The 12,500-nt window shown below is 44.5% G+C and overlaps 1 protein-coding gene across 1 annotated transcript in view; it reads left to right on the top strand.

Moving 5' to 3' along the window:
* Positions 1 to 12,500, top strand: part of mettl15 (methyltransferase 15, mitochondrial 12S rRNA N4-cytidine) — a 104,431-nt gene that overhangs the window by 48,292 nt on the left and 43,639 nt on the right. The gene's annotated exons all lie outside the window — the stretch shown is intronic.

The following is a 12,500-nucleotide window of genomic DNA, read 5'->3' as shown; positions in this document are numbered from 1 at the left end:
AATGAAAACCTTTCCACAAGGTCAGAGCGGCGCAGTTCAGGTGTGTCTCGTCACTCCTGATGTAACGTCTCTGTCGCCAGTGGTGACGATCGTCACATCTCCTCTCCTCTCTCGTCTCTACTCTTCCTCTCCTCTCCTCTTTTCATCGCTTCTGTTTCAGTCAGAGCTTTAAGGTAAACGCTGCACACTGCCTTCCTCTCCTCCCTTCCCCTCTGTTCTCCTCTCCTCTCTTCTGTTCTCCTCTCCTCTCTTCTGTTCTCCTCTCCTCTCTTCTGTTCTCCTCTCCTCCCTTCCCCTCTGTTCTCCTCTCCTTTTTTCCTTTTCTCCTCTCCTCCTCCTCTCCTCTCCTCTCTTCTGTTCTCCTCTCCTCCCTTCCCCTCTGTTCTCCTCTCCTCTCTTCTGTTCTCCTCTCCTCTCCTCTCCTCTCCTCTCCTCTCCTCTCCTCCTCTCTCCTCTCCTCTCCTCCTCTCTCCTGGTGTATTTGTGAGTCTTTGTAGCTGTCTGGGCTGGGGAGACTGATTACTCACCCTAACACACACACACACACACACACACACACACACACACACACACACACACACACACACAACACACAACACACAACACACAACACACAACACACAACACACACACAACACACAACACACAACACACACACACACACACAGTCTCTTGATTAGACTGTCTCTCTCGCAGTCTTCAAGCCCACAATGTAGCAGTGTTCCTGGCCTCCTCTGCACATTATCTGTCTGTCCCCGTAGACATGTCTGTTTGAGTGTAATGGGCTTGGTTAGATGGCCAAGGTGTGTCCAGGTACAGTGCAACCGGAAAGTATTCAGACCCTTTCAAGTTTTCCACATTTTGTTATGTTTCAGACTCATCTGAAAGTCTGAAATATTGAATTTACATAAGTATTCAGACCCTTTGTTATGACACTTGCAATTGATCTCTGGTGCATCCTACTTCTATCAATGGTCTTTGAGATGCTTCTACAACTTGATTAGAGTCCACCTGTGCCTAAATTAGTTCATTGGCCATTATTAGGAGAGGTAGACATCTCTTTATATACAGTCTCACAGTTGATGGTGTATGTCAGAGTGAAAACCAAGCCAAAAGGTCAAGAGAATTGTCTGTAGACCTGTGAGACAGGGTTGTGTGAATACACAGATCTGGGGAAGGATACAACAACATTTTTGCAGCATTGAAAGTGCCCAAGAGCACGGTAGCCTCCATTATTCTCAAATGGAAAAGTTTGGAACAACTAACAGTCTTTCTAGATCTGTCCGCTCAGCCAAACTGAGTAATCCGGAACGAAGGGCCTAGGTCAGACAGGTATCCAAGGACCCAATGGTCACTATGAATGAGATCCAGAGTTCCTCATATAAAATATATCAGCGAAATACATCAGACTTTTATTTTTTATACATTTACAAAACACTCCAAACACCTGATTTTTGTGGAGTGTTGGAGTATTGTGTGTAGATTGATGAGAAAAAACCCCGAATTGAATCCATTTCAAGATGAGTCTGAAATATAACAAAATGTGGAAAACTTGAAAGGGTCTGAATACTTTCCGGTTGCACTGTATATTCAGGTCGTCAAGAGTGACACGTACCAGCTCGGTTGTGAACTTATCAGTGCTACTCTTGACTAGATTTACCCAATGGCCGTAAACAACAACACACAGCTTACACTCAGGGAAGAGGAGGAAACTGCTGTGTAGTCTCTGGCCCAAGTTTTGCCAATATGGCCGACCAGTTTTGGCTTCATTTCTGTAGATTGGAAATGCATGTTGTCATGACTTTATTACACACACTCACACTCTCTCTCACACACACACACACACACACCGACACACATACACTTAAACAAGTAGACTTACACTCACATGCACACACACACACCCACACAAAGTTCTGGATTAGCATACAGCTTTGAAAACAGAATGCAAATCTAAGTGTGTTTGGTGAGAGTGATTCACATGAAGATGTGGATAAAGATTAAAGTAATTTGCTTTGTTGTTTGCACTTAGTGTTTGTGCCACGGCGTCTCCGAGCTGATTGTTTTGTTTGGGTCTGAGAGTTCCCGCATTGGGAGTCTTAGTCTGGGTAATTTTCAGAATCTCTGCGAGAAGAACCCCTCCAAGGACAGCGTGCGTAGGAATCCCCTCAATGCAGACTAAAAGTGCAAAGCGTGATGGAGGAACTCGCATTTAAGTTGGGTGATTCCCACTGTCTTTTAATTACTTTTTCAACTTTTCAACTTCAAACTTTATTTATTTTTGTATTTATTTATTTGTTTAACTGGAGTTGTTAAAGGTACAGCCTGTGGTTCTAAACTGTTCATTTATTTTTGTTGTAAACAGTCCAGGAGCTGTAGATGGAACACAAACTTAGAGACTCAGACACAGCCATAAACAATTCCAGTCAATGCGATTGGCTGTTCACCTCGAATATCAACAACCCTTTGCAGAACTGGTGATTAAATCTAAGACTTTGCCTTTAAGTGGAGTCATTCCTCATGGTTTGCACACATCCCCGTCATGGTGGAGCGTTTGTGTGAGCTCGCCAAGTCATTTTCGCAGTTTTGCGATGGATGTTTGCACAGTCGTTCAGAGTGTGATTAGAAAGGTGGCCCACTCAGGCTGGTTTGTGTGTTCAACACACGCACACACACACACACGTGCACACACACGCACGCACACACACGCACACACACACACACACACCACACACACACATATGAGGGGGTGGAGGGATGTGCCAGGGGACTGCCCACACACACACACAAACACACACACACACACACACACACACACAGACACAGACACTCATTTAGCAAACCCATTGTCAGCAGGTGAATCACTATGTAAACCCGTTAGGTGACTCACTTATCATTCTAATTAACCAAACACAGGAAAACCACCACACACGCACACACACAACACACACAAACTCAAACACAGAGGGGTTTGCCTTTTCACACTGGAGAACCTCCATCACACATAAGCACACACGCAGTGATTTTACACTGTCTGTGAAAGGTGATGCAACTCACTTCCTGTTGTTCTCTCTGGGCACACCATGTGGAAAACCCAAAGAGGTGTGTGGAAAATCAATCGTGTGTGTGTGTGTGTGTCTGTTTGTTTGTTTTGGATTTGGATTTTGATAGACAAAGAGTGTGTGTGTTTGTGTGCACACCTGTGTGCATGCGCGCGCGTGTGTCTGTGTGTGTCAGTGTGTGTGTGTGTGTGTGTGTGTGTGTGTGTGTGTGTGTGTGTGTGTGTGTGTGTGTGTGTGTGTGTGTGTGTGTGTGTGTGTGTGTGTGCGTGCATGCGTGTGTGTGTGTGATGTGGCACAGGTGTTAAGACACTAAACTGGTGCTGGATGGCCAGCTGGTCAGGGGTGTGTGTGGCATCCAAACCCTGGACATGCTGCCGATGTTACTGGGCAGAGTTGGAAAAGTCCGGCTTCAGAAAGTAAAAGTCCTACCATGTATTGGTTCTACCTGTACGCTTAACACAGGTGATTTCACTAATTACCTGAGCTGTGCTAATTAGAATCAGTTGATTAAGTGAATGGTTGGAACAAAAATGTGGCGGGACTTTTACTTTCTGAAGCCGGACTTTTACATCTCTGTTACTGAGTCACAAATGGGTAATGGCCCAAGGTAAGTGAGAGCCTAATATGAACTTCCCTTTTTGGGACAATAAAGGGAATCTGTAATCTTGTAAATTCCAGAAGGACTATTCCATCAAATTGGTGTGTGTGTGTGTGTGTGTGTGGCACTGGCTCCATTCGCTCATGATCCCACCATGGCATATTGCCAGTAAAATCTTTGAAACGAGTTGAGAATGGGACAATAGGACACACACACACACACACACACACACACACACACACACACACACACACACACACACACACACACTGGCATGGCCCGACCTCATCTTCGGAGACAGATGAAAGGAGGGTGGCTTGGCTTGTGTTGCTCTTGCTCCGGAAGACATTTTGATTGATGTGGCGGTCGGCCGCAGGGCCAGGGTGGAGTGATGGAGTGATCTTTTCCCCGCGCTTATCAAAGCACCGCCCGCAAAGCCATAGATTATCGGAAGAGACCAGGACAGAGGTATCTGGGTAAACCTTTCGGTGTGTGGGGCTGGGGACCATGTGCTCGTCACACTGTCACAGAACAGATCAAAACACCTGCAAATACTGTATACGTCCATGCAGTCTACACACTCCCACACACACAAACACACACAGACAGACATTGTTTTGTCTCACACAGTAAACACCCATAGATTTTTCAGGCACACACACACAAGCCTTCTCTCTTAGATAGATAGATAGATAGATAATTTATTCATCCCCAAGGGGAAATTCAAGATCTCTCTTACACATTATAGGATGGATCCATAGATTTTCCATGGCACACACACACACAAACACAGACCCACATACTCACACATGTAAGGCTAATTCAGGACTCTACATCTGAGGACTTAGCAGCTGTAGTTGACTGCCAAGGCTTGGAAACAGTATCTGTATTTGACAGTTGGCTGGAGTAGCCACTGTTTAAAGCAACACCAAAGAACTTTTCATCTGTCGCACGCACTATTTGTTTATCGAGCACCGGCTTTGCAAATAACAATGTCCACAGACAAGGTAGAATAAGTTGCATGATTTTATGAAAGTACGATGTATTGTGACATCAGATGCAAGTCAAATTTGTAGTTTCTCATGTCTCATTCCATCGAATTACAGATCCGCTACCCGATGTAGCAAACTTACATAGTGCGGTAATAGCCGATAGAGGGCCGCGAAGCGAATGCAGAAAGTGCCGTTCACCCTGTTACGAGTTGATGAACCACTGAAACGATTTTGGAAACATTATTTTAAGGTACAAAAAACTCTTTGGTGTTGCTTTAATGTTAGTAACGGTGGGCTGGGAAACAGTATCTGTATTTGACAGTTGGCTGGAGTAGCCACTGTTTAATGTTAGTGACGGTGGGCTGGGAAACAGTATCTGTATTTGACAGTTGGCTGGAGTAGCCACTGTTTAATGTTAGTAACGGTGGGCTGGGAAACAGTATCTGTATTTGACAGTTGGCTGGAGTGTTTAATGTTAGTGACGGTGGGCTGGGAAACAGAATCTGTATTTGACAGTTGGCTGGAGTGTTTAATGTTAGTAACGGTGGGCTGGGAAACAGTATCTGTATTTGACAGTTGGCTGGAGTGTTTAATGTTAGTAACGGTGGGCTGGGAAACAGTATCTGTATTTGACAGTTGGCTGGAGTGTTTAATGTTAGTAACGGTGGGCTGGGAAACAGTATCTGTATTTGACAGTTGGCTGGAGTGTTTAATGTTAGTAACGGTGGGCTGGGAAACAGTATCTGTATTTGACAGTTGGCTGGAGTGTTTAATGTTAGTAACGGTGGGCTGGGAAACAGTATCTGTATTTGACAGTTGGCTGGAGTGTTTAATGTTAGTAACGGTGGGCTGGGAAACAGTATCTGTATTTGACAGTTGGCTGGAGTGTTTAATGTTAGTAACGGTGGGCTGGGAAACAGTATCTGTATTTGACAGTTGGCTGGAGTGTTTAATGTTAGTAACGGTGGGCTGGGAAACAGTATCTGTATTTGACAGTTGGCTGGAGTGTTTAATGTTAGTCACGGTGGGCTGGAGTGTTTAATGTTAGTGACGGTGGGCTGGAGTGTTTAATGTTAGTGACGGTGGGCTGGAGTGTTTAATGTTAGTGACGGTGGGCTGGAGTGTTTAATGTTAGTGACGGTGGGCTGGGAAACAGTATCTGTATTTGACAGTTGGCTGGAGTGTTTAATGTTAGTAACGGTGGGCTGGGAAACAGTATCTGTATTTGACAGTTGGCTGGAGTGTTTAATGTTAGTGACGGTGGGCTGGAGTGTTTAATGTTAGTGACGGTGGGCTGGGAAACAGTATCTGTATTTGACAGTTGGCTGGAGTGTTTAATGTTAGTAACGGTGGGCTGGGAAACAGTATCTGTATTTGACAGTTGGCTGGAGTGTTTAATGTTAGTGAAGGTGGGCTGGGAAACAGTATCTGTATTTGACAGTTGGCTGGAGTGTTTAATGTTAGTAACGGTGGGCTGGGAAACAGTATCTGTATTTGACAGTTGGCTGGAGTGTTTAATGTTAGTGACGGTGGGCTGGAGTGTTTAATGTTAGTGACGGTGGGCTGGGAAACAGACAGCTGTTGTTTCTGCTGCTCAGCTGAGGATCCCCTGGACCTGCTGTTACATGCTTAAATATCACGTCACGCAACATGCCCAGAGGCCTGGCACTGCGCGCTGATTGAAGCGCTTCTGCTCTAAGTTTAAACTGCCCCCCCCCCCCACCCTTCCAGTTAAGCAACCTGTGTAACTAGGGAGTTGGTTGTGTGTGTGTGTGTGTGTGTGTGTGTGTGATTTTTTTCTAACGGCTAGTCAAGCATGTCGTTTATATTTGTGTTGTGTTCTTTTCCACTCTCTGCTTTCGTCCCTCCTCTCTCTCTCTCTCTCTCCCTCTCCTTCTCTCTCTCTCTTTCTCTCTCCCTCTCCCTCTGTCTCTCTGTCTCTCCTGGTATTGAATAGCACAACAGGAGAGTTCATTAGAAGTGTGAGTCATCGCGTTGGCCAACACCCCCTCCCCATCTGGTGCAGGTCTCACATTCAGACGAAGAGATGGAGAGATAGAGAGAAACAGAGGGAGGGATGGATGGATGGAGAGTCAGTGAAAGAGAGGTGAATAGAGGAAGAGGGAAAGGAGGGGAGAGAAAGAGAGGTTGATGGAGGAAAAGAAGAGAGGGAGAAGGTAAAAAAGAAGGATGGATGGATGGAAAGAGAAATGGAGAGAAAGAGTGAAAGAGAGGCAGAAGACAGAGAGAGAGAGAGAGTGTGAAGGAAGGAGAATAAAAAGAGGAAAGAAGAGAAGTGGGGTGGATGGAGAGAGGGAGAGAGAGAGAGAGAGAGAGAGAGACTCATCCCTCCTTGCCATTGATCACTTCTTCTCTTTCGCGCACACGCACACACACCACCACCCACGTCATCATTGATCCGCACGCTTAACATTTTAGTGCCGAATCTGTTTCTTACACACACACACACACACACACACACACACACACACACACACACACACACACACACACACACATCACCATTGATCTGCACGCTTAACATTTTAAAGTCAAATCTCTTTTTTTCCCTGTCCTCTCCTCTTCTTCTATATAAGATGCCTAACTAGCCTGGCACAGTACTCACGTCACAGGAGAGGTCACACACACACACACACACGCTCTGTGAATGTGACCAGAGCATGACTCCGTCACACACTCCGGGGACCTAAGAGCGAGGTTTTATTCTCTGTCCACCATCCGTGTGTGTGTGTGTGTGTGTGTGTCTGTCTGTCTGTCTGTCTGTCTGTCTGTCTGTGTGTGGGGACAACATCTTGCTTGTCCATGTGTGTATGTGTTTCTGTGTATGTGTATGTGTGAGAGCAACATCTGGAGAGATATTTGTCCATGCGTCCAAGTGTGTGTGTGTGATGTGTGTGTGCATGGTATTTGTGATTGCATCATCTACGTCTCTTTCTGTCTTTCTGTCCATCCGTCCATTTGTGCATGTGTGTGTGTGTGTGTTTGTCTGTGTGTATGTGTGTGTTTGTCTGTGTGTGTGTGTGTGTGTGTGTGTGTTTGTCTGTGTGTATGTGTGTGTTTGTCTGTGTGTGTGTGTGTGTGTCAGTCTTTGGAGATGTCTGAGCTTGTATCCCACAAGTGAGTCATCGGGCCTTCAGAGCATCTTTGTGGAAGTGAGTGAAGTTGTTCACAGGGACCCCACACACACACACACACACACACACACACACACACACACACACACACTCCTACTCCCCACCCTCTCCCCATATCCCTCAAAAAGGGAACAAATGAGACCCTGTGCGTCTGTGTGTGTGTGTGTGTGTGTGTGTGTGTGTGTGTGTGTGTTCAACACTTTGAGCCATAAATGAGTGCATCACAAACAGCAGCCATAAATAAACCCCACCCACCCATGGAGAATGTGCCTGCTTGTGTTCGTCCTTAAAAGAGAATCCATCGTGCTCCAATGTGGTGTGTGTGTGTCTGAAAGTCACAGTGTCCCAGTGACCCCAGGCAAACTTGTTTTTGAGAGTGAAAGAGAGGGATAGAGAGAGACAGAGAGAGAGAGAGAACAAGAGAAAGACGTCAAGGCTGGCCTGCTTTGTTTTTGCAGCCAACTTCCATTGACTTCATACGTAGGATACATACATATTGAATTCTGCACAACGGAACACATATTTCTATTACCTGGAGTGTGCTAAAGAAAGCAAATAAACTAATGGGGGGTGTGGATGACATTGTGTTGTTCAATATTCAGTTGTTTCCTAACTTTTAAATAAATTACAGTAATGCCATGTGTTAATTCTAATTCTAATGCTATGGGGGGGGACAAGATGCGTATGTCCGAATGGATAGGAGGAGCGACAGGGTTAAGGCGAATTAGACAGAGTTGTCTCTCTCGATTCTCTAGTGCTGATATACACGTCCAAGGTCTGACATGCTCTAGAAACAAGGACTAATGCACACATGCATACTGGCTGGGTTTGAGAGTGTTGCTTCTCTTGAAGTCTTTTCAATACATTCAGCTGTAGCCTAACACACGTAATCTATGTTTGTACAACTAGTGGACAAGATCTGTAGCCTTTGGTATAGTGTTACAATATCCTATTTTCAAGGACGTCAATCCTTGTCCTGAATGTTATCTTCTTCTATTAAACATTATGTCAATCTTTGTGAAGTTGAAATGACTCTTATTTGTACTGTAATTTCCCAACTATTAGCTGCACTTTATACATTAATTTTGCAAAATTTCTTCAGCTATGAGGTTAATACACGAGGGCAGTTATTATGGTATTAATATGGTTTTGTTTTTTTAACTTGCATAAAACACTGTCCTGCGGCTTATACACAATGTGGCTAATACACAGGACATTACTGTAGGGATGTGGTATGTCAGTGGTTATATCGATGTGAAATCCCTTTTGCAGGTTGAGAAGGTCATGTTAGGCCCATGCAGTTTTTTTTTAAATAATTTTTTCCATAAAAAACTAGATCTTTCCATTTCCCCTGAAGATTCCTCTCCCTCTTACGTGAACAACCAATCAAGGTTGAAGATGGCTGTTCATTTTACCATTGCTACTCTGGCAACATTCCGTTTCATATCAAACATGGAGGAGGACGCAATTGAGCCTGTGGGAGCGTGGATGACGTGCTTATTCAGTATTTCTGCAGTCCGCAACAGTTAAATAAATTAGGGCCATTACGCTCGTGTGCAGCCTGGTATCCATGGCAATAAGAATCATCAAGGTCCCTTGCAAAGTGGGAAAACACGCTTAGAAAAATTGTGCTAGTGTAGTTTCTACTCGTTCTAATTCTGTGACATTGACGCCATTGCATGGCACCATATGTGAGGTAAGGTCATGGTATTGCATTAGCTTAAAATCTGTGAAACTTATTGAGGAAGAGGAGGGGGGTTGAGTGGATGAAGAAAACCATGTTATAGTCCTGATGCCATCAAAGCTTCACCTGATAGTCAGTAGATAAGTTACCTTAAGACTCATATGACCTACCTGTTCTCATCTCACACACACACACACACACACACACACACACACACACACACACATAGGCGTGTGCACATACTTTTTTCTTGCCTCTTTATGACAAGTATGTTTGAAAAGTTGGATCCTTAAAAAACCTTCCGAAAATAAAAAGAGAAACTTTGAAACAGCCACGTATCAAACAGGCGAAGGTGAGTCACACACATGGCACAGTGTTACTTTGCTCCCACCGTCTCTCTCCCTCTCTCTCTCTCTCTCTCTATCTCTGCCCCTCTCTGTCTGTTCCTCTCTCTCTCTCTCTCCCTCTCTCTCTCTCTCTCTCTCTCTCTCTCTCTCTCTCTATCTCTCTATCTCTCTTCTCTTCTCTGTGTGTACACTCTCAGGAGAGAATACTATATGTACGTAAACTCTGGAACCCAGAGATCAAATAAGCGAGTGGTGGCGGTGAGGAAGAAGAAACAAGAATCAAATCAAAACAAAGCAGCTCGTGACTGAGCATCTACCCTGCACACACATACACACACACACACACACGCATGCATGCTCACACTCCCGCACACTCCGCCCACATATACACACACACACACATACACCTTAGATGCCCCTGTACCGGGTGGCCTTAGGAAATGCCACTCAAATGTGCCTAACTTTAGCCTTCCTACAGAGCTGTGTGTGTGTGTTAAAGTGTTTGCTAGGTACGTGCATGTTGTGCTAAGCTGTGGCAGGGGTTACTCTGGCGTTATTAGCAGATGACAGACATGTGATGAAGAATAAAACTATCCTGCCGTAGGGCAAGGGCTCTGAAGTGAGAGGATGTAGCTAACTTCTCACTACTAATACTGCCGGTGGTAGAAGTGATTACAGCTGCTAATTGCTGAAGAGTGTGCAGTAGAAGCATTCAGAAACAGGATGAAAGAGCTGGTTTTATATGAACCTTTGTTTTCAACCCTCTGTGGTTTATGTGTGAGTGTGTGTGTGTGTTTGTGTCTATGCGCGTCTTTGTATGTGTGTCTGTGTGTGATTGTGTGTGCGTGTGATTGTGTGTGTGTGTCTGTGTGTGTGTGTGTCTACTCCCCGGGGAAAGACATGCCGTTCTAAGGGTTGTGGTTGTGTTCAGAGTCGTGACTGAAACTCCTGTCCACACCTTCAGTCCTGGAGAGAACGCGTTCCATGTATTTATATATTTTTTTGATCCACAGAATAATTGACTGATTCCTTTCACGAAAAAACGTAAAAAAGGCAAAAAGGGGGATAGAAATCTCGCTCACGCTCTGTGTCAGAAAAGAACGGCGCATGCTTATTTATTAATTCAATCTAAATATCAGGCAGATAGACCCTGAGGAGGCGAGATGTCTTCACCTCATAATACATGCTGTACTTGGCCAGCACTGTGAAGTGGTTGCCGCTTTCATATTAATGCAGCGTGTGGGGGAACTCTGCAGGTCATAGGGGCTTCTAAAGCAGAGAGAGAGAGAGGGGAGGTGAGAATAATAGACAGAGTAGCATGGAAAAGACAGAGGGCAGATTGACAGAGGAGGATTAGAAATGGCAGAGAGTAGAAAAGTGAGTGGGAGGAGTGGGGTTTTACCATCTTGGACATCTGTAAATATGTATGCTGTGGCACGGCTGGAGATGGGGTTTTATCGTTCAGTGGCATTTGATTTGTGGAGAAGCCCGCAGTGTGAGTCGTGGGCGATGAGACCGACCCCGGGGACCTGCTGCGAGGGTCCGAGACTCGGACATCGATGGCTGTTAGGGGATAGTGTTAGCGCACGTGACTTGAAAATGGGAGTAAGACTGGGCTAATGGTAGTCTGTGGCTAAAATGAAAATGGGAATAAGACTGGGCTAACTCTAGTCTGCTGACTGCTGCTTAGATGGAAATTAATTTTAGACGGCTAGTGTTTGCATTAGGGGTGTAAATATTAATCGATTCGTATCGATGCATCGATTATGCAGCCGGCTGTTTGTTTGCCTATCTATTTTCAGCATCAGCTCCGACCTTTCTTTTTCTGTCTATGGCTCCGATGTAAGCGCACTACCTACTCCTAAGCTGCGGGTGGGTTTTTTTTTTTTATATGCAAAGACATGAGGCTGTATAACGAAGGCTTTAGATACCTGCTCCTACATTCCGAACTTTTGTTGATTTATTTGAAACTTCATAGATATCATGTAAAAATATTCGTATCGAATCGTATCGTGGGGAATTCTGAAGTATCGAAAATAATCGAATCATTGGCTTAAGAAATCGATATTGTATCGAATCGTCATGAAGACTCCGATTTACACCCCTAGTTTGCATGTGGCTGGGCGTGATGGGAATGACAGGGGGCTAATAGGGAGCTGATGTTTACACACATGGCTAAGACATATTTTAATAGCATGAGGCTAGCATTAGGAGTCACAGAGGCCTGTGGGTGAAAGATATTGATATACATGGCCAGAGATGTAGTTAGAGGCAGATTTAGATAGATGATGGAGTACTAGCATACATGCACAGATTAGAGAGAATAACAGGGGGCTTAAGTTAACATATTAGCCTCGGTGATATAGATGGCATTAGTATTGTAGATAGCCAAAAAAATGGTCGAAAGCTAGCTATCATCATGTCCATGACATATGGATGGTTTCATGCTAACATTAGCTCAGGATGCTGACACACAGTATGTTCATATACCTTTAGTGTGTTGTCTATCATCCTTAATGGTCGGCAGAGTCATTGCTGTCTCAAAAACAACAGTATGTTATTGCTAATGTGTATCAAATGTGGGTCAATGCTGTATGTACTATATGTAATCTATATGTCTATTTGTCTACTTATCTTTAATAATGTTGTGTTATGTTATTTT

Source organism: Alosa pseudoharengus, unplaced genomic scaffold (genome assembly GCF_046254945.1).
Source record: "Alosa pseudoharengus isolate Yale_2024_CS ecotype anadromous, Long Island Sound unplaced genomic scaffold, YU_APseudo_1.1 YU_APseudo_1.1_scf_19, whole genome shotgun sequence".
Classification (NCBI taxonomy): domain Eukaryota; kingdom Metazoa; phylum Chordata; class Actinopteri; order Clupeiformes; family Clupeidae; genus Alosa; species Alosa pseudoharengus.
Note: the sequence above shows the minus strand (reverse complement) of the source record. Positions and strands in the feature narration are given on the sequence as shown.